At 38.7% G+C, this 26,973-nt stretch overlaps 1 long non-coding RNA gene across 1 annotated transcript; it reads right to left on the reverse strand.

The window, feature by feature from the left end:
- LOC106628131 (uncharacterized) lies at nt 1–26,973 on the reverse strand. Its single transcript, XR_001331411.2, has 4 exons — nt 26,812–26,973; nt 16,761–16,916; nt 5,250–5,331; nt 1–3,330 (listed from the first exon to the last, which is right to left on the reverse strand). It is a non-coding gene; the product is annotated as an uncharacterized LOC106628131 (long non-coding RNA).

Here is a 26,973-nt window from a genome sequence, read left to right on the forward strand (position 1 = left end):
AATATCTATGCTATCCATGAAAAAGAAGAGATGGTTCTGCTTCAACCAGAATTGTGACCAACAATCTACAAACCAGAATCAAAACTTCTCCATTGCAAGTGCATCTTCATACAGCTTCAGAAACTTCACCTCAAAACACAAATAGAGTAAAAGCCTTTAAAAAGCCTGTCTCACGGAGGTAAGGGGACAGAGGAGATACATGAATGATGGAACAGTGGAGACACATGCAAAAGGTAGACATGATGCTATTCCTCTCTTAGACTCTGAAAATCACAGGTTTTCATAAAGTTGAACTCCAATCTAAATTATTTTAATACACTTTCTGGTGAAATTTTGCTGGATTTATATAAATGAGCAAAAGTAGTCCACATGTGCTTATGTCCTGTTCAAGTAATAAATGGAGAAATGAATATATGTCTGAGCACATACAGAGTTGTACAAAGATTCTCAGCAACACAGCTGTCACAGTTGTGTCCAGTATACTGGAGAGCAGTTACATTTTACTGCACTTTGCCTTGCACTTAAATAATGTAAGTTAGGTTCTCTAGTCTTCAAACAAATTACCAGAAAATGACTGACTGGTGTTTGATCACATTTTATTTCCTGTTTATTTAGAGGGACTATCATTACAGAAATGAAAATAACATTATAAACCTTCAATAAAAATAAACATAAAAATAAAAATGAAAAACATCAGTGCAAGGAATGGAAAGCCTTGATAATTGCAACATGAACTTTCTCTATATGAATCCCTTTACTGCCCAGACTTTGTGAAAACAGCCTTATGGTAATACAAGAGTGGCATATATTTATCATGTACTAGAAATTTAGAGGGTAAAATAGATCTGTTTGTTTCAGTCAAACAATATAAATTGTATTGAACAACACTAGTACACAGTTATGTGTATACACCTGACACACAGGCAGATCAGCACTGCCTATTGCTAAATAACTTCATTGTCAGAAATCATGGAATTTCTCATAGCAATAAAATATAATTGTCCTCTCTGGTTGTGCAATTACTTCATCACATTCAAGAAGTATACAAAAATTAGCAACAACAGAAGATGTCTAGATGATTTATTTATAAAGTAGAAGGGCTTTTAACCACTTTTAAGCGAAAGGTTTCTTTTAAACAAATATACATGAAATTAGTCTAGTTTATGGTAGGTTTCCCCCAGTACTGTAGAACACTCAGATAAGACAGTGTGTTCAAAAGCCACCTAATGGAAGTGAAGTCAGCAATTCTTATCCCCTAGTACACAGAGTAGATTCTGACCAAGCTTCAAACAGGTTGTTTCATTTTCTGAAGTCCATGGGACTGATTCATATGCTTTTTCTGAAAGTTGTAAATATGGCAGAATGGAAGAGCCAATGCTACTCATTCATCCTTTACTGCCAAGCCTCAAAGCCTTCTCTTTTTTGCTCCAGTTTTTGGAGTTCCTGTGACTCTTGTTTTTTTGCAGTGACACAGTCACAGTGAGAGGCATGGAGGAAAGCCCTCAATTCCTCTGCCTGTGCTGCAGGCTGCTGTGGATAGGGCAGGGAACTGGGTTTCAGACATTTTAGCTCAATGACATTAGACTCCAAAGGAGTTTTCCACCTCCTGGACAGATGTTCCAGCCACTGAACTGCAATATGAGAAACAGGGATTGTGTTCTCCTCTTATCTAAAAATAAAGGTAACTGAGGGCACTCTGAATCGCTCCTCAAAGGCAAAGCTCCCATAAAAATAGCACAGTGTAGCTGATTTGAGGTACAAAATGAGGACATGCACCAACCTATAGGCAGCCTAACCTGAGCACTGGAAAAGGGATCAAAGTGCCTATCATGAAGTATTGCAAATCCTTTGCTGGTCATAGGGGTCAGCCTACAGTGACACTTGACACGCTAGTCAGAGTGATGTGGCTGGAGAGGAGTGCTAACTTGGGTAGCACAAATCAACACAGTGCCTTCCCCATTTCTGCCTCCCAGCCCTATTGAAGTTTGTTTTTCATATTCAGTGCATTAGACCATGAAGCAGAACAACAAAAATCATCTCATGCCAGTTGTGTACGCCACACTCTTACGCCAATAAAACTCCATTATTGTTAATGCAAGCTTTCACATTAATGATTTGGCTTGCAGGGTTTACTGTAGTGCTACAACCTAAAATATTTTGATGAAGATTTACTTGATGCTTCTACAACCGCACTGTATATTTTGCTCTCTCACATTTCCACATGGAGCCACTAAAACTATGCTGTATGTCCCATACAGAGAGTGGGTAAGCAAACGAGTTTTAAAAGCTTGTTCCTTCTTAAGGCCAGGTCCATGAGTGACCTTCTTGCACTTCAGTTCCACGGAGATCACACACTGCAGCTCCTGCTTTAGATCAAACCTGAAGAACTGGGGAGTCAAGCTTACCTGCTCTGCAAATAGAAAATACTTCTATTAAGTGTAACTACTCTTGGTCAGAAAACTTCCCTTGTCATTTTCCATTTTTAGATGTCTTTGCTTACCACATAAAGGGTTCATTTTCCCTCTCCAGTAGTCTATATGACTGAAAAAAGTGTATTTGCTACAGGGCATTAGGAAATATATTCCCAGATTGCTAAGAATTCATTTTTGTTTGCTTGGAATAAAAGGACAAGAACAAAAACAGCTAGATTAAAAAGAAAAGCATTGCTACAAAGCAGAAAACACATATAGTGATTTTTTCTTCAGTAGAATATATACCTTCAGCAGGAGGCCTGATGGGATTGGTTTAGGCAACAGCCTCAACTAGTTTCCCTCTTTGGAACTTTTATCTTAATGGGGCTGCAGTCTTCTTAATATCATACAGTGAACTTTGCCTTTCAGTGCTGCGTACTTTTGGTAGAAAGGGACAAGATTTAAAATCGTACCTGGTAAAGTCACAGTATGAAGATAATTTCTTTGAGACATTCTCTTTTTAAGGAAAATATAAAGCCCCAGAAAACATTTTGGTGGTCCATTGTATCAGATAGCATTATTTGGACTGTTCCAGTCATTGTTTTTTCACAAAACTGGGAATCTCTCACATCATTCAGTTCTAGAATGGAAAAGATAAAGAGCTGCTGCTGCTTCTGTGCAGCTATCCTGGGAACTGCAGGAGCCTGGCTGGGTCTACAAACTGTGGGAAATATTCAATTTGTGCAATGGCTCTGTTTGCAGGCAGGGGATGTGTCTTGGTTTAGGGACGAGATATCATGTGGAGGAGACTCTTCATCTCATTCAGTCTCTAGATTGCTTCAGTTAGCAACATGCGGACCTCCCCACTTCAGCCTTTGTGGTATAACCATGTCCATGTGCATAGTAGCTTCTTGTCTGCCTGTAAGATGAGACAATTTTAATGTAACAGAAGAAGTACTACTCCATAAAATAACTTCCATTCTCTATGGCTGCATCGTACACTTCTGTTTGCCACAGGCACAAAACAACCTAAAGGTTGGCAGCTGTTCTTACTAAAAGAAAAAACATTTTTTTAATTTATATTTTGGTACATTTTTAGAGATAAACTTTCATATTAGTTATAATTTTATTCTCTTACTTTAATATCAAACTTTATTAAAAATATAAACAAGGGTTTAGGAAAATATTGGAGGTGAAATCACAGAGCTTATAGTAGTTTAATGAGGTAGCAGTAAAATGCATCTTTTAGTAAGGAGATCAGAAGGGTAAATTTTTACCCAATGTTTTCCAACATGAAATGTCTACAAACAGTATTAATTTAAGTTAGTAAAATATTTTATTTCCCAAAATAGTGTCTTGAGCAGTAACTGTAAAATTAATTGCAAACATCTCATCTGTTGTAAGTGCTACAATTACTCCATTCACTAAGATTTTTTTATAGCACCCCTGGCCCATTACTGCTCTATTGCAGTTTTCTAAACTTGATTTAGAAAAATAAGGAAGAAAATTTACTGCAGAAAATATTAAGATAGCTAATTTAAGAAACAGAACAGCTTTTCATTAGCAGTCATATGACTGGTATTCATGACTTACTGGTAATTATATCAGAGATAATACATTGCAGTTAGAAAATTTTCTAATTGGCTTTAATAAGAAGGAATAGACAAAGCAGATGAAAAGAACTGAAAAGAATGCTATTGGTATCATTAACTAAAATGAACAAGAGCCTCCTAACTATATCTGCTCAGTTATCTTTAGCATCTCCAATCGTAAGAACGCAAATCAATTAAAAGTGCCCCAAGTTTGAGTACCTATTACTCACAGCTAACAGTACATTTCAGTGTCTTGTGCCCTGTCAGAGAGGAGGTGCACAAAAAAACTGGAAGGAAACATGGCTAGGAAGACAGATTCCATTGTAAAGAATGTCATGCCTAGTATATTCACTGGGGAGAATTTGCTAGGAGTCACCAATTGGTCTTGGTGGACAGATTGGGCATTGATTAGTGAGGTGGTGCGAAATTGTGTGGTGCATCACTTGTTTCTCCTGGCTCTCTCTCTGTCTCTCCCCCACCCTCTTTCACTGTATTATTATTATTATTTATTATTATTATTATTATTGCTATTATCATTATGGTTACTTTTTAAATTTACTTCCTGTGTGGAACAGTTCTTAACTTACATGTTTTACCTTTTTTTTGATTTGTCTCCCCACCCTACAGAATGAGGGTGGAGGGAAGTGGCAGAGTGAGTGAGGAGGCAGCTGTGTGGTGCTCAGTTACTGGCTTTGGTTAAACCATGACAACGAACAGCAATTGCAGTCACCTTAAATCTTGTGGTCAGTACCTTGTACCATGTAGGCATTGAGTGCATTGAGTTCCTGAGCAGGCCAGAGGTTTGTGGTAGATCTGCTTAAGCTTCTCATAGCGACCTCTTTAAAACATTTTTTTCTTAGAACAGTAGGATCACTGTGTTTAATGACAAAACTCTCCAACTGACAAAGTGTAAACAGAACAAAACAGAAAGATTTCTGCACAATTCTTTCCCTGGACCGCAGTGTCCTCACTTATGTCTCTCTCTGCAAAGCCAAGTGTGTGGCATTTACCCTTGCACAACCCTCCCTGCAGTTCCTGGATCCCTGCTGTGGCTCTTTGATTCTGCACCCTGCTGCCTCTGCCACCCTTCCTCTCCAAACAGGTTCATTTTATTCCCACTCCTCCCCGAGCTCCAGAAAAACCATGTGACAGCTTCTTCTGGGAGGACTGCAACATAAATTTAAACAGAGGAGACAGCTGTGGTCACACCTGGCCATACCACTCATTTCACTTAATTTAAATTCACCTTTCCAAACCTGCAGGAGGAATCCACCAGGCTGTACATGAGGCTTGGGTGGTTGAAACCCTCCCACTGTAGCTGTGTGGATCTGTGAAAGAGAACGCACAGGGAAAGAGGACACAGAAGTAAAACAGGCATATATAAGATCTCATAATAAAAGATGTAGAATTCCCACATTCTGGTCCCTGTGGTAGTATTGTTTTTGTTTTAATTCAGTGTGGATATGGCAGACAAGACAATGCTTGCTGCACTTCATGCTCCTGGTTTGCAGGCTCTCTTCCCTCATGAGAAATGACCATGGCAGGTGAGACTTTCCGAAAAGCTTGGGAGCTGACTCCTGCCCTTGGAGCAATTCTCCTGTTAAAGCTGCATCAAGGAGCTGGCAGTCTGTGGCTCCATCAGAGAGGATGCTGGCAGTGACAGGAGCAGACAGGCAAGTCACAGGATTGAAGGAAAAAAAGCTTTCTATGGAGCAGAGAAGCTGTTGGGAAGGTTGATGTGCCCCTGAAAGAGTCTGTATTTCATTCAGAGGCATTCAGCATTGAGTTAAGAGCTGCCAAAGTGCCAAAAAAAATTCCTTGTGGTCTTTCAAGCATTCTAAGTCATCTTATAATTTTGCCTGAAGACTTTCTTATCTGTAAAAATGCCTTCTGCACCCATGTGCTAGAAAAGTGCCTGAAACCTTGTGGATAAGTTGCTTCCAGGCAGCTTTGACTGTCCTGCTGGTAAGTCAATTCCAGCCCTTTGTAATAAAACCTTAGGCACAAGGCTCTCTCTGCAGCATCTTCTGTTATTATTTCTCTATTAATTATAGTTTTTACCTATATATTGTAGATGCTTGAACCAGCTTGACTATTTAATGTCTCTCAGGAGTATTCCATAAAATTTTCTATATTTCACTTTTGGGACTTGGAGGTATATCAACTTTTATAAGTTATAAACAAAGGGACAAAGAGGTGAGGTGATCCTACAGGAAAGCTGGAAGAGTGGAGACATCCCACCTTTAGGTACAACCCTACACTTCATTAATGTTGGTTCTGCAAACCAAATTAATGGGAAAACCTTGCCTGGAAAATTATTCTCCCTCTAATTAATTCCTCTCCCAAGAAATGTTACTAAGGATTTGCTTCAGTTATGAATTTAGAGGACAGTGATTCTATTTGGTTTTGCATTTCTCACAGATGAATGCAGTCTTCCAAATCCCCAATCCTAACTTTCAAGACTTTCTGTTGGTCATCTTGTCCTTCTCCCACTGCCACAGGAGAGATAACAGTAGCTAGTAGTGGACCTGTATACTGGGCTTAATAACCTTAAAGATTTGAGCACTTGGCCTGCTTGGTTATTTTCCACTCCCTCGCTCTCCAGCTCCACCCCTTTTAACCCTTAACTTCCACTCTGATAGAGAAGTCACTGCTGTTCTGGGAAACTTGGGCAGGAGGTTCTGTGGGTTCCTGCTGCTTGCAGTGACCCTTCCGGACTATCACAGGTAAAAGTCCCTGAGCATCTCCTAGTTTCCATCTCCATGCATCTCTCTGACTACCAGCACCCTTTCCCATCTCCTTTCCTGGTCTTCTTTCTTCTCTTCAAAACCACTTTTTCTCTTTAGAAATCCTTGTGTTTCAGCCTCCTTTTTTTTACAGGCATCCCAAGCCCAGGGTTCTCCCTGTCTAGTTTATATGCAGAAACATGATCATTATTCTAGTTGTTGGTCCCAACATGTTTCTTTGGTAACCGGAGGGGCTCGAGATATTTCACTGCATTTTAGTCCAAGTTTTAGGAAAATTTAGAGCCAACTTGTATTAGTTGCAGTTAGGAAAGTGGCAGGCTTCAGCTTGAATCCTCAGAATGACAATTTTGGACTTTTGCTGAAACATACACACAGCCAGTTATCTGGTACATATTACCCTTCACAACTGAAGATATTTTTCACCCAAGACACCTACATATATTCATTCACCCTTTTTCAATGAGAGGGTTCTCCAGCATGAATTAATCGGGTTTGTGCAGTTAGGTCTGCCATGTCACACAATAGTGAAAAGGCTCCTGCTTTCTAACCCAGTCCTTCTTCCACACTTCTGCTAAACTCCTATTTCTTTAAAACACAATTCAAAGGATTATGCTTGCTGCATTCCATTTCCTCTCTTCTTCCCATTTAATTTGCTAGTTCAAAATAGATTGCTATAAAATTATACTACTTGTATGTTTTGTAATGATCTCTTCTCAGGTAATGAAAAGTAGGGGTAAGCTCTGTCAAGTGAGTCATAAGATAATGCCAGGCAATTCTCTGCCTAACACAATTGCTCAATCCAAGTGCAGATATGGATCAAACTACTATACAGATTCTTTCCCTAATAGCTCTGAAAAGAGACATTTAGATTTCATTTCTGACCCTCCCAGGTTCTTAACTCTATTAGAAAAAGACTGTTAATCAGATGCCTCTTCAGTAGAACAGGAGGGGTGCTTAAGTGATTTATTGTGTCTTTTAGGAGAAAGGATGTACTTTAGAGGCTTACAATTTTTAAAAAGGGTCATTTAAGATTTGCAATAAATGTAAGTATTATTTAGAGTGGTGATAATTCTCTTGAATTTCATCTAAATGCAATCACCAGTTTATTGAGTGCTGAATGTCTAAGATGTAAGCTGGTAAACAGGTAATTAAATGCCTAACTGCATGGACACAAGAAGCTAAAAAATGAGCTAAAGGCATTTTGTTATATAAAGTACCTGTAAGAATGGGTAGCTCTTCCATTTTCTTTTAAGATTCTGGATAATATTACTTCACCTTTGCTTGCTTTCTTCAGTTTCAGAATTCAAGATCAGTTGTTGTTTGAATCTTATTACAATAGAAGACAGTGAGAGTTGTTAGCTAGGGAAGCTGCATAGCCTGAAACATCCCTTGTAGTATACCTAACCACAAAACAATGGGGTGGAAATTTGCATACATTTTCATATATTTGAATAAATATATGGATAAACTATTACAAACACAGATTTTAGTTTAAACTGTGTTGCAACAGAACTAGAGTTTATCATAATTCTTCTCTTATTTCAGGTTTTCTTCATTAACCATTGCCTAGAATAGATTTAAAATAGTAATAGAAATAACTCCTAAAAGAAAAAAGGAAGCAATGCTTCTCCATATTGTTCACTCATATCTCATAGTGGGTTCTTCAGATTTTCCTAAGTATGAATTTTGCTTTTGTGAATAACCATATGGCTGTGCCTACAGTAGAAAATTTTCACCTGACATGGTAAATATAGATACGAAATTTTCCCCCATATTTCTGTTCCATAGTGCAGAAAAATTAGGGTACAGGTAGGACTGGGGAATATTTTTCTGGCTGGTTTTAAACTTCTCATCTTCAGCCTCATGGCTCTAGATTTTGAGTTCATCCCTAGAACATCCAGAATCTTAGAATGACATCTGGGGGTGGCAGCTTGGTATTTGGCATCTTTGAACATTGGGACCTCAAGAAAAATCACTAGAGGATTGATCAAAAATAGGTCAATAGCTCCTGCTTAAAACCAAACAGTAATCAGCTGGTGGAGACTTTCTAGGCAGAAGAGTCTGATAAGTTCAAACATTCATGCTATGTGCCTTTCTTATCCCAGACTATTGAATTATAGTTTAATTTTTTTTAGGAAAAGTCTTTAAAGGCTACTTCACTTTTTAAAATAAATACGTTTCTACTTCAATCTCAAATTTTCAGGCCTCAAAGACATTGAAACTGGAGAGTTTCTGTTTGCCCCATATCTGACATGGGTTCTCCTCATTTTATACAACTCATTTCTGTGCAGAACCCACAGTCCTTCCTTTAATTAAAACCCATGCCTTTTGAAAATCTAAAAGTGCATTGGATGACACAGAGCTTCTTCTTATATCCCAAGAAAATGATGATCCCCATTTGTGAATTTTTGCAGGAAAATAACAGAAAAATCTCTATGTATACATGATAAACTGTTCTACTTATTAAGTGATAAATTCAGCAATGAGACTGAACATAACTTGCACAGCTGTCCTCACATTTATCTTTGAAGACAAGACTCTGAAGAGCAATGACATCAGAGTAATCATAGATTGCTTCAGACAAATAATGCACAGACTATTTCACTTCATAGCAATAGTGTTGAACATACCCATATTTACACTGAAACCTCAGGAGACTGCAACAATCTTCACTGAATCCAATGGTTATTTTCTCCATTAATATGTCTTGTTTAACTGTTGCATTATAACCGTATTTGGGTCACAGCAGCACATAATAAATGCTCAGATCCTGTAAAACCTATTGACTTTACCATGCAGAGAGTCATGGAGCCTGAGGAGGCTCCTATTTGTGTTAAATGCCAGCAAGACTGTCCTTAGGGTTGGCCTAAGACCAAGACAAAACTAATTTCTGTATAGAAGCTTACGGTTATCCCTTAGGCCACCTTCTAAGAGGATCTTTCTGCAGTATGGGCCCAGACTGCTATAGAAAAGAGCTTTAGGTAACAGACTTTTGTTGTGGCTGCCATAATGAAGAAAAATATATGAAATCCTGCTCTATTAATTCCAATACCTTGTGTAATTTTATTGAGAATGTGATATTCCTAATTAATTGAGGTGATTTTTTTAGAGATGGTTCTTCAACATCCTGAAAATGTTTACATAACATGTAATAAAATTATTAATATAGTTTTCATATGGAGATTATTTTCCTTAGTATTTTAACAAGCTCATTAACATGAAAACTAGTATCTGTCAGAGGTAATGTTTGAGGTCCAGCATCCCAACCATTAATTCCAGGAAACTCAACCCACTGGAAAATCCAAAGTACTTTTGGGAATAACGTGTGGAACCGCTTCAAGTTTGTACACAGCAGGGCACAATGGGGGCTTGAGCCTGATGGGCACTTCAGCACAGTAGGAGTATCCATACTTCAGCAGTTGAAATTAAAGCAAGTAGTATGAAAACTGTGTCTGTGATAGACCAATAGATACACACCAGGTTTGGCACACTAGTTAAGCCAAATAACATGAACTCTGCTGCATCTCAGTTATCAATGGGTTTTTTATGCATCCTTTGAAGAATAACTTTGAAGAAATTGTAGCTATCAAACCAACACTGTGTCTTTTCTTCAATTATACCAATATTTGGGCCATATTTTTGTTTATTATATGACCACTTAAACTTCTCATTGTGAAGGAATTGTAATATGGGTGGTCATCAGAGTACTCCTGAAAGGCACTGGTATTTGCCAGAATCAGGTCCTTAGTGTTGAAAGTTCATGTAAGTGTGAAAGCTGTAAATAGACAAAAAATTCAGTCACATGATATGCGTGACACATATACTAAACCATTTTCAAAGGCAATTTACATTCTCGTGTCTCCTTTCCCAGGCTGCATTATTAAAAAAGGAAATAGGAAAGAGACACCTAGAATTAGTTCTTTCACAGATGAAAATACAAAGTTAATTGTGTCATGTAGGGACATATGCAGGGATAGAAAGGCACCATGAGTTTAACAGCATACAAAAGAAATGCAAGGATTTCTGCTTAGCTCAGGAAGCCTGGAGAGGACAAACAGACTGCAGTAGTATATGGGACCCTACTGTAAGCACCAGTACTTGCCACTTTAAAGCCAGAGGAAAAATCTGCATTGCCTTCAGTGCAAAAAAAAAATAAATAAAAAAAATTACAGTTTAAAACACATCTTCACTGAAAAGTAGGTGCAAAACCTTACATTCAGATGGTGTGGAGACAGACTGCAGCACAGACACTTCTGCCATAAAAATTCATACCTAATTTTTTGTCATGACTGGCAGTCACAGACTAAGAGGCATCACCCAGCAAGGACCATGCAAAAATTATTCCACCTGCTTTTTAAAAGCACAAAGGGCCCAAGAACCAATGTGACAGACTTTTAGGCTTGGGTTTGCTCTTTTTTCTGTGAGAAACTAACTCCACATATATACATATACATACATATACTTAAATAGAATAAAATTGCAATTTATTCATTTTTGTACTTGTCAGCTAATTGGTTTTCCTACATTTAAATATCTGATCTTCCCTGACTGCCATATCACACCAACAGAGAACTTCACTATTTATTATAATTTCAGCATGTTTCTTTCTTTACTGAATATAAATGTTACTTTTTCTGGACTTTCTAGGATGCTTACACAACCACATATAAATGAACATGTACACTTGCTCTTAGTTGTGTCTGTGACTTTAAAACATCCAAGAGGGAATATTTGAAGCTGGTTTTCCTAGTTTCCTCTCTTATCCTTGCAACTATTATGTTGTTATTGTGTCTGGGTTACAACTCCACAGCTCTGCCAACTATTTTGATGGTTCTTCCTCTTGGAGCTCATGTGACATCACAAATATCAATGGATGGAATTGATGCATTCATCCAGGCACCTCTGAAACAGTCAGAGTTTGGGGGGGACATAAGAAGATGTTCATCATCCTCTCTGCAGCTACAGGTAAGCATTTGTGGAATGAATGCAGACAGAAGCAAGACAACATTTCCCTTTCCAGCAACCCAATTGAAAAACCGGACATACCAGAAAAAAAACAGAATGGAAAGGGTACAAGTTGTCTGAATCAGTCTCCTCGATTATTAAACTTCTACCACAAATACTGTTCATCACTTCTATCATTCCAGAAAAAAAAAAACCTACCACAACCTGTTATAAATTACTTAGAAGCTGTTTTGTGAACTTTTAAGCCCCCCCTGTCACAAGGGCAGCAACCTCTGAGGAGGCTAGCAGAAAAATAGGAGCAGAAATCTTGTCAGCTGTCTGACTTTAATCCACTGATGCTTTAGAGTTAAAACCCTAACATGTAATTTTCCTTGCAAACAAACATTCAATATATAGTCAGCTCTCCATTATCCCTGGCAGATTATCCAGTTTGCTGATAAACAGTGCCACAATTGCAGACATCCATACTGGCTCTGTGCAGGCTAGCCCAGGTCTGGCAGAGCTTATTAGCTTAAGCTCTGCAAAAATACTTCTGTACAGCTTCCAGAGTCAGCTTTGGGTGCCTCCACACTGTGTTGCTGGAACCAGAGTGCTGGGGAGTGCAATGCAGGCATCCAAATGGGTCCACAGGAAGCCGGCTCACGTCCAGCAAGGCTTCAGATTTTGCCAGCCCTGCATTAACACCAGCTCATACAGGGGTTAAAAACACAGATAGCTTTCTGTAACTCACCCTTTTCCTGCTTGTTCCCATTAATTCATTAGCATAGTTATTGTGAGTTCAGCCTTAGGCCACAAGAAAGCTCCCAGAAGACTTTAGCCTTAGCCAGGGAATGCACTGAGCAACATCTAATTAACCCCAACCAAAAGCAGGTCCTGGGGACTGCGGCAAGGAGGGAGAGCCAGGGCCATGTTGCCAAGTAACTGTAGGAAGAGTCCTGGAGCCAGTTCAGTGCCTTGTTCCCCTGTGTTCTTGTATTTCAAGGAGAGCCCCAGAACTCCCTCTTTAGGAAATTTTAAATACAAACAAATACAGTGTTCATGGTGTCCTTATCCAGTAGAGTAGATGATCAGATTTAATCAGACCCAGTTTACAGGGAGATATGCACTGGAATATGACCAAAGTTAATAAATTACAAAATGCTATGGTATAATTCAGGATGGGAAATATTACAGAAACATGACACACTGCTATTATCAATCCCCGTGCCCTCTCAGGTTTTTCTCTGTTTGCTGAGATACCCCAAAAGCATGCTAATTATTGCACAGATGCGGGATATATTTTTTTTTTTCCACTAAATTATATTGACATTATCAGCTCAATTTATTTATTCATCCAAATGTCTCCCAGCTGCAGAGAGATTTGTCTTTTTATTACTCACCTATGCCAGACTAGACTGGTGGCTAAGGGGTGAAAGGTCCCACATTAGATAACTGATCCCTTGAGCCAGCCAGTCCTTCTGACCAAGCACTCTCTAATGCATATTTTGTACCACACATAATAAACACACTTTCCAAGGTGACACAGCCACAATTTTTTAAAAAAAGAAAGTAAATAGAAAGTAGTTGATGTTCTTAACCATAGTAACCTGTTTGTCTAACACAGCAAGTTTAATTTCTGGGGTCACATCTCTCCTTCATTTCTAAAATACAGGAAAGTATGCCAGGTAAATGAAAATGAGAAGAAACATGCAAGCTTCTTTCAATTTATAGGTGCATATACAGATACCCTTATATGTATCTGTGTATGCACACAAACATTTACACACAGTCTTGAAGTGGAAATATTAGCATTTTCAGGAAGATTTTTGTTAAGTGATTTATGATAATTGCTTAGTAAAAAATGATTTTACCAAACCTGGTAAAATAAAAACAAAGTTATTTGTTCCAGGGTGGTCCCTCTCAGTCAAAATGCTTTGGTTTACTGAGCAGAAATGTTTCATTTGAATCATACTGATGTCAAGTTGCACCTGCTCATTACCTCGTGGGAGTCCCACTGGAACTGTGATGCAGATGCTACCTAACTCCATAATTTCTCATGGACTTCCTGAGCTGGCTGTGGTGCTATGTGTCTTCCCCTATGGGCAACTCATGTAGGAAACTGAATCTCATGGTTTGCAAGGCTGGTGGTAAATATACTATGGCAAATTAGCCCTTCCTGTAAGGCAGGGTGAAATACAACAAGCAAAGTACAATGCCCATAAAGCTTTCCTTTGGAAACTGAAGAGTTACTATGCATCAAACATTTCAACTTGATTCAGTACACCGAGATGAAGTATTTCAACATGGAATTGCAAAAATAGTTAATTTCAATTAAAGTACTACAGAAAGTATTGTGTTAGGTACAAACTGATTGTTTCAACTTTCTGACTCGCAATAAATTTAGGTATTTTGACTACAGAGGAGAAAAACAGGTTAGAAATTCCCGAGTTATTAGATATATCAAATAATCTGATTCCAACTCAGATATAACTCAGCTTGTATTAAAAAAATTTCGCTCCACATACATGGGTTCTGATCTTTACCATAAGACATTTCCTCCACCCATATTCTCACACTCCCCATGTACCAAGCAGCAAAACCGAGGTCAGGACAGAAGAAGAGGGCATACCAATTTCCTCTCGCACACAGCTTGATATCTAGAGGGAAACTCGGCAGGACATAAAGCTTACATGCATAGAGCCAGCAAATCTGCATTTCCTTATGCGTAGTAACCAAAAGAACCTTATGGCCAACTGCAGCTCATTGGAATTCAGAGATATATCCTCCCATACAGCCAGAAGGGTAGAGCAGCAAGTTTAACACCAAGACTGAGACTGCAGAGCAAAGCTGCCCAGCCAACAGGACTGCCCTGTCCTCACAGGCACTGGTGAGCTGGCAGCATGAGGAAGCTTTGTGCGAGAAAGGGGAGGCTGGTTCTCTAGGGCACATTATGATTTCAAAACAATAAAATGGCAAAGGCTTTGCAAATATATGAGGAAGGGCAATAGTACATAGAAGTATAATTTTAATTAGAAGTAAGGAATTTGGGGAGGTCTAATAGTAATTTGGGAGAAACACAAGACACAAAAGGACATAGAGAAGAATTTAGGGTAGAAAGCACTGACATACACAGTATTAACTTTTTCAGGCATTTCCCTTCAGGTCAGCCAGGTTCTGATGCCACAAAGAGCATATGGCCTTGGGCAATAAATATCTGTTTTTTCCCAGCCTCATGCTTTTTGCATTTCCCAAATTCTCACTAGGCAGTGCAATTGCACATGTACTTCCTAGTCTAGGAAGGATCAGGAAATAAATATAATTACTCTTATGAAGACTCCTCTTCATAAAACATCTTCTGGCTGTTGGGGTGGATAATATGGCCCTAATTACTTAAATAAGTCACCATTGTATAATTTAAAATTGAGACCTAGATACAATTGATTGTTTTGACTGTTTACTCTGGAAGTAAATGCACCTAAGAGTAGCACACACTTTCCAGTTTGCCTACGGCAGTAAAATTCCCTCAAGCCAGCCCTGTCAGGAGTGGTGCTGACATGCATTAATGGTGCAGTTACGAGTAGATAATATAATGCAATTAACAGATCTCATCACTAGTCCTTAAGTGAGTGCACCACATTGCAAAATTTTGATATGCATCTCGTAATTGGTGCAACATCCATTCAGCCCACAGTACCAGATATTCTGATTTAATTTTACATAGTCTGATCTGGTTTATACTGCCCCATGATTTTCTAACAATTGCAAACCAAGACCTGACTGACCTCTTGCCCTAAGACATGTAACACCCACAGTGAAAACCGTACCTACTGGTCTCACGTAACTAAGCCTTATGGCCAAAATCTCTGGAGGGGAAGGATAACTGTACTCCCTCTGTTGGTGGAAAAGGAAAAACGATGCTTAAAACACCCTAATTCACAAAGACTACCTTTCTGTAAATGTTTTTTGCTGCAAAACTTTCAATAAAGTGGATTTAGGGAGACAAAAGGGAGCTGTAAAAAGAAAATGGAATTATTATAATATATTTAATAAAGCTATTATTTATTACTACCAAATTTTGGAAATTGTTTTTGCCTTTCTTTCTGTGAAGGTCTTGCTTTGAGGCCTAATACATTATGAAGGGCTCTGCTATGTCACAGGGAAGCTAAGGAGAAAAAAGGAAAGAAACTCCAGCCTTATTAAAGTGGCATCATCAAAATTTGTCTAGATAGTGATGTTACCTATGTAAGATCAGGCAAACTATTCATTTTGGGCAGGACAGATCTGCAATCTGTCCATGCTGGGACCAAGGGATCTGGTTAGATAAGACAGAAAATTGCTGAGGATGACCAGATTGCTGTCATCCTCCATACCTTGTGAGCTACATTACAGGCCTGAAAAACCAGGCTTTTGGTGTTTCTGAGGGAAGTACTGTTTCTGGGGTGGCAGCTGATGCTGTGAGAGAGCAGCATGCTAGGCCCCTGTGCTGCCCAACTAACTGGTAGCAATAGGAGCAGAAAATTGACCTCCAGCTTCATCTCTCACCTCCCCTTACCTGCAGCATATCTTTCTTTCCATTGTTATCTCCTGGTGTGAATCTTAGCCGCATTACAGCCACATTATAATCATGGATTCTGCATGTTTCATCTGCACCAGGGCTGCAGTAGATGTATAGTTGGAACTTGGCCTGCACTTAGGTGATGGGTTGTAGAGGGTATGGCAAAGATATGTGTTCATGACAAGTTGTTGCTGATGGCATCTCCCTTGCTAACGACCCATAACTTCAGGTCCTGTCCTTCACAGAGCTTTCACTAAGAAATCTTGTTTGGGGCTTGAATTCCTCCTGGACATGGGCTTTACTCATCAGAATTATAGAAAGAAGCCAAGCCAGGAGGCCAGGGTCCTGTTCACATTGCCTCCTGCATGCACTGATATATGACACAATATTCCTTTCTATTTTAGTTTATTTGCTTAATTAGAAGTGAAGAAAAACTTGCCTCTGTTGTAACAGCATGTTCTTCTCCTTAGTAGGTACAGCTTTTACTACTTATGACAGCTGCAATCTTTACCTGCTCTCCTGTCATTTCACTATGTTCTCAGCTGGGATGGTTACTTGATACCTCATTCCATTGCTTCTGCATCATCTGAATTCTCAGGGTGAAGGTTTTCAAAACAAATTAATTTGCATGATTCCCCTTTATGTCAACTGCATATCATCCCCATCTCTGCAAACAAACAAAAAGGAGAATGTATTATTCCTCTAGCCAGTTGAACTAAATAACCACCATCTTTCCAAAGAAGTAGCTCCCCTTACCTTTTATTTTAAATGCTTAAAATACATTATTAAATCATTTAAATGCATTATCTATACAAGTTAAACAGATGGGCTAAACATATTTTAAAATCACTGATTAAGTTTATGATCTACTGCATTTGAGAAATAACCATCTAAAGTAAGGGTTGATTCTGTCAACAAGTGAATTAAACCAAATCATAGACACCTTTTCTATCTGCACATCCATAACAACCGTGAATGGCATTGCCAAATGGATAGAGAGGACCAGACTCAGGACCACAAATAGCCTTTGTGCTGAATGATAAAACACAATATATCCCTCTCTGACTCTGATGGGTGAAAAAATACGTGCAGGGTGATAAGGGCCAGGAATAAATAACAGTAGAGTGCACTGTTGAAAAAGAATAGTCAGCTGCCTTGATGTTTAAAAAAGAAAGAAGAAAAAAAAAACCTTAATACAACAATTATCATTAAGAATGATTTTTCCACCACCTAACTGACAAGTAAATTATCACGTCTGTACCAGCATGTTGAGTTACTGCTTCACCTTCACCAGTAAACAAAGAGTGGGGAAAATTGCTTCCAGTGACAATTTTTTTTCCAAGGAGCCAATCTGTTTGTGCTTTCTTCTCTTTTTCTTTCTCTACATGTTTTGTTGTTGAAAAAAAATCAGATATAATTAAAGTGGTAGCATAAAGCCAGGAGAGCTTTTGATAGAAATCAGGGAAATTGTGTCTCATTTACTGTTATCCCTTCAGTTATCTCCCTCCATCAGTGCTTTACTCCTATAGGCTTCCCTAAAAATATTAAAAGGTTAATTAATATTTAATAAAATAAAAGCCTTTATCTACTTTATTGAATGTTGAAGAGGTATTAATGAGCAAATGGATACTGTGTCAGGTCACAAATATATGGACCCTATGGATCCATCTAAATTCAGCTCTATTTCCCTTTGTTACTTCCTGGCATTTCAAAAGAAAGAAACGTTAAATCTTTTTTCCTCTTTACTACTCTTTTATGAAACAGATATCTGGAGAAATTAATTTTTAAAAAGGAAGGACAGTATTCTTACTGCAGCTTTATCAGAAGACTACAATAATTAGGTATCACAAATAAACATACTAACATAGAGGAGGCTCATAGTAAAATTTTAAAAAGCTCCTAAGATGCTGAAAACATCAGCCTGGTGAATCACATCCCAACAGGGCCTGTTTTTCATCAATGGGATCCTGATGTAACCAGCTTGTATATAAACATTCATGGGACAAATGCCTAAAGGTAGATGAGATGGATCCCAGCACAAGTATCCATAATTCTGCTTCCTTCTACATCCAGAGGTGTCTCAGCCTTCATGGAGAAAAACAACTCCTGTGTGCTTTCAGACAAGGAGGATCCAGAAACAACTAACTTGTGGCTCTTCCCTAAGAGGCTCCATCCAGCAGGTTTTGTTGAAGCCCTCCCAGCAACATCTCAACCCACAGCCCCTGCTAGACTATTACAGTGTAACAGGAGTGTACATTACAGTGTAATACAGGAGTCCAACACCACCAAGTGTTCCAACACCACCAAGTGATCCAACACTGCTTCCCCAGCCTTGGCAGGTCCCTCGGGTGCCCTCAACCAAACCCTGTGGGAGCCAGCTGGCTGTTTGCTGCTTGAGTACTGCAGACCTCAGCCCAGGACACCAGGCTGAAATGCCAGCAGCCTAAAAGCTCATGAAGGAGCCAAGGAGCTGACACACCTCTCCAGCAGAAGCTCCTGGTGGCAAACCACTGGTTGTGCAAACCTCTGGGGTGGCTTCAGGGAGATTCACAGACCTGAGTCAGGCTGCTCAGTGGTGAGGATGCACACCCATATTGCAAGAGTTCTGGGCCTGTTTCTCTTTATTTAAATTATTTTTTCTCATTTGGTAATCTATTTCAAGGTGAAGATAGTCTCACCCTATCCTATAAAAGCTATTTCATTGTACAAAACCCAGAATTCAAGGTGAGCGGTCAGGAAGAGAGGCTGCACATTACTCTCTAGATCTTCTCCGTGGGAAAGAGAGGAGTGCCAGCCCCTTGCTGTTGAAGCTATATATTCCTTTTATGTGAAAAAGCCATTAGACTGAAATCCAAAATTCATGATAGGAATATGTCTCTCTCTTTCTTCTTAGCTGACTATAAAAGCAGAGTATATGGCAAAGGAGTTAACAGTAAATGCAGATGCTGATTGTAATGCATGAGAAAGGAAGAAGTTTTTTGCTATTAAAAGGAAAGGTTTATTATCAGTTTATATTGAATAAGATATTGCCTTCTTATTTATACAACTATAACCCCACCTGCCTTGGATTAGATTTGATGCACTGACAGACTGTCCTCCCAGTTCTACAGATGCCAGGGAGCAATTTCTGTCAGCACATTCCTGTGACCTTCTGTACTGGCACAGGAGGTTTTTCCCTCCTTTCTCCCTGCATTTTGCAGCATCTTTCCTCCAGGTAACCCTAAGAAAAGCACAGAGTGTCATCTGAAGCCAGAGCTGAAAAGCATCCTCTTAAAAATACAGTGAAGCACACAGGCTGCTGCAGATGCAGGACACTGTCAGCGCTGAATGCTGGCTTTAGCTTCATTTTCAAAGAGCAGTCATGCAGTAAAACTCAAGCTAAAAATTTTTGATCTTTTATAACATCTCACATTATTTAGGTTTCCATATGAAAGTTTAAGCAACCCACAATTTTGCTTAGTGAATACAGCAAGCTTTGGGGATCATTTTCAAAAACACCTCATTTGCATCAATTCAGCTGATCTCTTCCTTGTTGGTGAAGATGAAAGTGTGCTTCTATCTTATGTTTCCCTCTACTCAGACAATGAGGCACTCTTTCCTTTCAAAAATGCAAAAGAACTAGATCAGCAAACTTGTTCTCCCCTTTTCCAGTGTTTCTTTGACTGCATAATTGAAATGCAGGAAAAAATGCATTAAAGCAAGAGGCACAGATGTTTACATCACAGGTACCTCAAATAACTTAAAAGTATCCTAACTGTGTATAGCCTGTGAATATATTTCATGCCTCAGTCACTGAGAATTAGCATTGAAAGTCATCACAGTGAACACAGGGAACTGGATGAATTTCAATCTACTGCAGAAACCAGCCACTTATGTTGTTTGATGTCATCTGCAGTCACATCACTGCAGACATCTTTTGCAAGACTAGTAAAAGAAACGTTGTCATTTTTGACATGGCTGCCTGTCCCTCTTCACTGCTCGAGTGACAGCATTCATAGTGCTCTTCCCATTGCTCCGTGTACATAACAAACCCAGGTGCAGAGATGAGTCTCCCAGGCTTTCCTTTGAAGAATGTCAGATCAGCTCTGCTTCTTTTAAAACCGCTCCCTTGGACCAGCTGACATTTCTGCAAGCCACACAACACTGAGGAGTCAAGATTTCAGGCAGCTGATACCACTTTAGGGACACACAAGCTGTAATCTAAATGCAAGCTACAAAGCAAAAATTAACAATACATGCAACTGAATGTCACTGGGATAGGAAAACACACTGCACCATTAAGAGAATTAAGGAAAAAACAGGTATCAAATGGGTGAAATCATTTACATTGAGCCCTGCACTTATTGGCCTCTTCACATGTCACAGAGCATCAATATTGTGTTAATGAACTGCCTTGTGAAAAGCTCTACCAAAGAGCAAAACGGGATTTGTGATAATGTAAAGGAGAGAGATCAGTCTACCTAATTTTAAGCACTTGTTTCAGGCTCCCAAACAGGAGCCTTGTCACCTTGGGCTCTTTCTGTGGTGAGTGAAGTGTCGGAGAAACATCTTCAGGGAATGCTTCTGGCCTCTTGAGCTGTGAATTGGCTTCTAGTGGTGCATCTCACTCTTCATTTCTCAAGAACAAAATGAAAAGCCTTAATTTAGGAATCTCTGACCTTCTCCTTCAAGTCCTCCTCATCCTCCCCTCAAAGGCCTAAAGCTCCATTATCCTTCAAAAACCTGAGAGCAGCACTTGAATGCTGGGATGAAGTTTCCTGCCTAGGAACAAAATTGAGGTAACTGCTGTGGTGAGGGAGATGCTCAGGGAGCTACAGTTTTGTTCAGAAAAGAACAAAGAACTTGCCCCAATTATCCAAAGTTGTATGTCTGCTAAATTGGGCTAGAAATGAGTTTGGAAATCTCAGCTCATGTGATAGATTGGTAGTAATGCTTCTTGCAGTGAAAAATAGAAATATTTAAGGCTTTCCCTGGAACTACATTTCTCACACTAGCCTTGTAGAGAAGCAAGAGCTGAAGAAAACCCATATGTGTCAGTATATTTCAGAATCTCATGGGCATCTGGGTAGAAAAAACTTTTGAAGAGATCAGCTCAAAAAGCACTTTTTGTCTGTGCATTCATGGCTATCTTTCCAGAAACCAGCCTCTCAATGAAATTTAAAGTAGTTTTTTTTGTCTTCAGGGTTACTGTTGGTTTACAATTTAGAGGTTCTGACTAAATTAACGAAATCATTGCATCGAGAAATGTCCTCGTGTATACACAGCCATGTACAACCAAAATCAAGTTATTTATCTCCCACACCAATGCTGTACAGATTAAACGTTGCATGTAAAAACTTGCAAAAGTACATTTACATTAAAAAATATAGACATATTCAACACTTGAGCAAACAAACAGAAATGGAGAAATGAGTGGAGGAAATAAAGGTAAAAAATGAAATTTAATTCAGCCTTTTATTTCATCCTAAATGGAAATCACTGCAGCAATGCTGCACAACAGAATTGGTAGATCTTTTTTAAAAAGTCAAATAAGCTTGAGGATACACTGTTCTTGATCGTGACTAATGGTGAGAGGTTAGACTGGCTTTAGCTGAGGCTTTACTTGGCTGGCTTTAGTTGAGGCTGCCTTATGCTTTGCAAAAAATATTTTCCCATGGGCTATATAAAAGTATATTAGATATAAATGCTATAAATATAAAAATATAAACAATATAAATAATATAAATATAAATTATATTTCTATTGTGTTATAATATAATAATATAATATATTATAATATATTTTATAAATTATATTTATATTTATATTTATATTTATATTTATATTTAAATTTAAATTTATATTATTTTTAAATTTTAAATAATAAAATATAAATACTGGGCAATATAAAAGATCAATAGGATGGAGAAACGAATATGGTGTTATTGTTGTCTCTTAATTTGATGGATTTGTGATTCAGAAAACCTGACACAGGAGGAGGATTCCCATCTCACTTGAAGATCATCTGCATATCCTGCTGAGAATTTAAAGCAGAGAAGAAATTGAAGCAGAACAAGGGGTACGGGATTTCATCAGTCTGTTGTTATTCACAGCTACATCAGCTGCTACAATTTAAAAAAGCAACTCATTTTTTAAACTCAGATAAAGTTTCTGCTTGCTTTCAGTGACTGGAGATCCTTAGAAAGTTACTTTTAAACTCTGTAAAGTCACAATATTCATACCTGGGGAAAAGGTGGGTTTGGTCTGCTGGAGAATCTGCAAAGTAAGGGTTCAGCAATGGTCCTGAAGGTTTAGTATCAATTGCCTGTGAGCATCCATGTGCCAGTAGAGCACCTGTACTCATGTAATGTGCCAGGGACATGCAAGGATGAGGTGGACATGCACCCAGATACAGCCCAGTGAAAGGCTCCCAGCAGCAGCTCTGCCAGGGCCTGGGGACACACTCAATATATGTATTTATTTTTTTGTGCATATGTATGCAAGCTTCAGTACCTGGGCTGAACTTTCCAGCTCCCATCTGCTGTGCACAGTGTGAAATGTCTCACTGTGCAGGAGCCAGAACAGCCATGCATGCTGCAGAAATCCCACTCGCTATATTTCCAGAGGCACAGCTTGTGCTGACCCTGGGAACGGAGGCAATTTGCATTCACACACAGAATCAGAGGTTTAGCTGCTGCCTTCCTCTCCATTTGACCCATTGTTTTTCTTCAGCTCAGCTGACATACACTCTGCAATATGCTTCTAATGGCAGAGAGTACATTAAAATTCAGGGGATTCTCTACATCCTGTGCATTTTTCATTACATCTATTGATATTATGTATTAGAAGACTAATGATTTGAAGCCTTTAAGATCAGGAAATGATGCCTCTAATGATAAATGTTTGAGCTCAGGAGTCTGCAGCATAACTTCCTTGTCTGTGTATACATTTCCTAAAAGCCTGGCTGAGTAGTGTGTTGGCCAGTGCAGTAACTGCTTGAGCCCACACCTTTGTCTCTTTGTGGTACCCAATGTTCATCACAGAAGGGCACTGACTGCTTAGAAAACAAACCAGGACAGGTATTTGAGTCAAAGTATGTGTCTGGTGATGGGAGCAGCTTCATTCTGTGTGTAAGTGTAAAAAAGAAGTTTTATCTAAATTTCCTCTGCTCTGCTAGATGCTCTGAATTTTGTATCACACAATAGCTTAAATCCACTCTGCCAGTAGACAAAGAGGAGAAGGCTATTAAAAACAGATGATTGATCTAAAGGTGCATTATATTAGTTCATGCTTCATGTGTACAAGACATTGTATGGTTGGGGCCTCCAGATTTTTAACAGAAAAGCTTAAAACTTCAGGGCTGTCTGCCTTTTCACACTTTAAGACAAAATATGTTCAGCTCACTCTGACCTGCCTTATTGTTTTGCTGGTAACTTGATTTCCTGAGTTTCTCCTCATGCTGTGAAAAGGATTTTTTAAGAGGAGTACAAACATGAATCTTCAACATCCAAATACTAAATCCCTTCTTCAAGGGAGTCATAAGAAAACATATTTATGTAAATTTATGTTTCAAATGCCAGTGAAATATTAGGCAGACTAAAAGACCTTTATTTTTAACAGTGTTTCAGCCACACATGTCTTGCTTTCACTGGCAAATGTCTTGCTGTGTAAGGTTTCATTACCAAACTCATTTCTATAATCCATTTACTGGTCTGGATTTTTTTCTCTGTAGGCTTATTTACTGTATACAAACACAATGATGTAAGGCTTGCCTTAGGGAACTGAACTAACATCATTACTTAGCAATTTACACTTTTTATTAAGGATTTTTTTAAAAAACTGCTATTTTAAAAAGAGCAGTTCTGAATCCTTTCATTATTAAAGGGCTCCTCATGTGAATATGTGCTCCCAGATATAAAGTAACTATCCTCCAAAATCATAAACACGTCATAAACATGCTTAATTTTATACATTTTGGGTGACTCCATTCAATTCACAGAGTAATAGGGCTCACAAGTTGCAATTCAGCAGAGTACCCAGACATATGCCTAAAGCCACCTTTGTTCAGCAAAATCTTTCTGCAGGGGGATTTTCAGTAATATACTCAAGGATATATTTAATTTTAAGCACATGATTAAGTGGTTTTTTGAGCTGGGGCGACCATTTCTTGAATGAAGCATATCAATAAACCTGTGCAGTATGGTCTGTTACTTCATAGGAAAGACAGTCAAACATGTATTTCCAAATACATACAATGCAAAAATTAAATCAGTAGAGTAAACCCCTGTTTTGCAAGATTTTCAGAATCACTGTTGATTAAAAGCAATATATTAGATGGCAGATGCCCCTTTCTCAGTCAAGATCTCACAGGAATGCACTACACCCACAATGGGAAGACAGATATTTGAGAAACAGATCTCGGATTATATACTAATAATTGAGGTATAATCTGTTTTGGCAACATTTATTCAATTAACTATTTAAAGATGCAGTATGTTCTCCAAGATTCATAGAATCTTAGAATCTCAAAGGCTGGAAAATACCTCCAGGATCACTGAGATCAACCATTAATGCAGCACCACCACATTCCCCACTACACCATCCCAAGCACCACGTCCATTCACCTTTTGAACACTTCCAGGTACAATGATCCCACCACTTTCCTGGGAAGCTTGTTCCTGTTCCTGACAACATTTTCCTTTTTCTAATCTAATTGATACCTGCTCTGGTGCAACTTGAGAACATTTTCTCTTGTCCTGTCCCTTGTTACAACCTCCTTTCAGGTATTTGTAGAGAATGACAGATTCCATGGCCCTAACATTTCTCCTGTTCTAATAAATAAGACATTTGACAACAGGAATCAAGACAACCTTCTGTGGTTACTGAGAATATTTTGTTTTGTCTCTAAATCTTAATCAGTAGTAAAATGTAGTAGCAATTGCATCCTCCCATACCTTCTAGAATCAGAAATTAGACTATTGCATACACAATTGCATAGAGTAGTTATAATCTTGTTTTCAATCCCTTTTCCTTCTGACTACAGTCCAGCAACCCAAGTGTCTGCCTCAGGAAAGGCAGTCCTATTCCTTGTATAGTCACGTGGATAAAAAAGAATTTGGCAGAACAGAAGGGTTTTATATACAGTGTTGAAGGATGTCCATTCCTCCCGGAAAAAACTACTGATTGACTAAGACAAACTAAAAATGAAAGAAAAATAAACTTGAAGCAATAGTCTTAGAAAAAAAATAGTCTTAGAAGAGCAATAGTATTAGAAAAAAGCCCTCAGCACCAGTCTCAAAATTACATATCTTGCCACCTTAGTATGAAGACTTCATAATTTCAGGTGAGCTGCATATCTTATATTATGACTTTACCACAAGAGATTTACAGGCCACCCCAAACCCATGTTAAGAAGCCACTTTACTACAGTGTTATGCATTCTTTATTAATATTACAGACAGTTCTGAGAGTTTCATCTGGAAAGATGGACAGAGATGAGGGAATTATGAAAAAAAAGAATGACACAAAATTGATTAAATGGTCAAAACACTAATAAGTGGAGAACACTGAATATAGGCAACTCTATTATTCAAAAGACAAGAAGGTGAAGAACGTAAAAAACAAGCACAGAGACTCTTAATGCCTTACAAACTAGCAACATAATTAAAATAAGATAAAATGGAAGAAAGACATTCTGTAGTTTAGCTAGAAAGAAACATCCCTTACTGCTAAGACCTATTAATATCTTTTCCTGGAGAAAAGTGGCAGAAGCCCTAGCACCAATTTAATACTAACTGGAGAAAAACGGAGAGCACTCTGCAGAGGTGCAGCACTCCCCACGGTGGTGTGCTGGATGATGAAAGAGATTCGCCTGACACGCAGCGCTACAGCTTTAATGAATCTTCATTTTCTGAGCCTTCCCCCTTAAAAATGACAATATGCAAGTTATATAAAACATTACAGGCTCTCTTGACTGCTCTAAACTATACTGATGTTCAGGCAGATGTTTTTCACCTGATCCAGATATTTTTTTTCTATTTTTTTTCTCCTTTTGCAGCCCTGCTTTTCCTTGCAGGGTGGTGAATGGGAGCCAGGAGTACACTTGTGAGAGAGCAGCTGTTTTGAACTGGAGCAGGCACACCTCTGCCAGGGTAATACAAAGAGCAGTTAGAGAGCCACTGACAGTTCAAAGTGTCTTGCTTTCATTATGCTGCACCTGCCATCAACCTCCGTACATCTGTTAAATTCCCTTCAGAGGAATGTTGTTTTTATGAGAAAAAATGAATAGCTCCCTTTTACTAGATGAAAACCTGTAGATGTATGAAGTTAAGACAATTATTAATATTAAACTAACATCTACCATTTAATAGCAGCTTCTCTTGAGACTAAAGAAGTGACATGAAATACTATTGTTGCAGAAAGAGAGACTTGCAGCTTACAATAAAAGCAATTCTCTGCTTGCATGTGCAAAGCCACGTGTGACAAACTGTGGCAGCTTTCATAGGTTTAACGAGTCTCTTTGGAGTTCCTCTCTCTGGTTAGTCACAAGCAAAGCAAGGGAAAAGCCGCATGCAAATACATACCTCATGTGAGTAGCTCCACACCAAACAGCAGGAAGCATAATGAGCAAAGAGATGGGTTTTCCTGTGATCTCTTTTCATTGCTTCATACATGACTGGAAAAAAAACCCGAACAAAACAGGCCAGGAAACAAAAAACAGTCCAAGCTGTTTTGGTTGTACCCGA

This window comes from Pseudopodoces humilis, chromosome 3, assembly GCF_049639895.1.
Source record: "Pseudopodoces humilis isolate 2021_Gansu_Grassland_sample_001 chromosome 3, ASM4963989v1, whole genome shotgun sequence".
NCBI lineage: Eukaryota > Metazoa > Chordata > Aves > Passeriformes > Paridae > Pseudopodoces > Pseudopodoces humilis.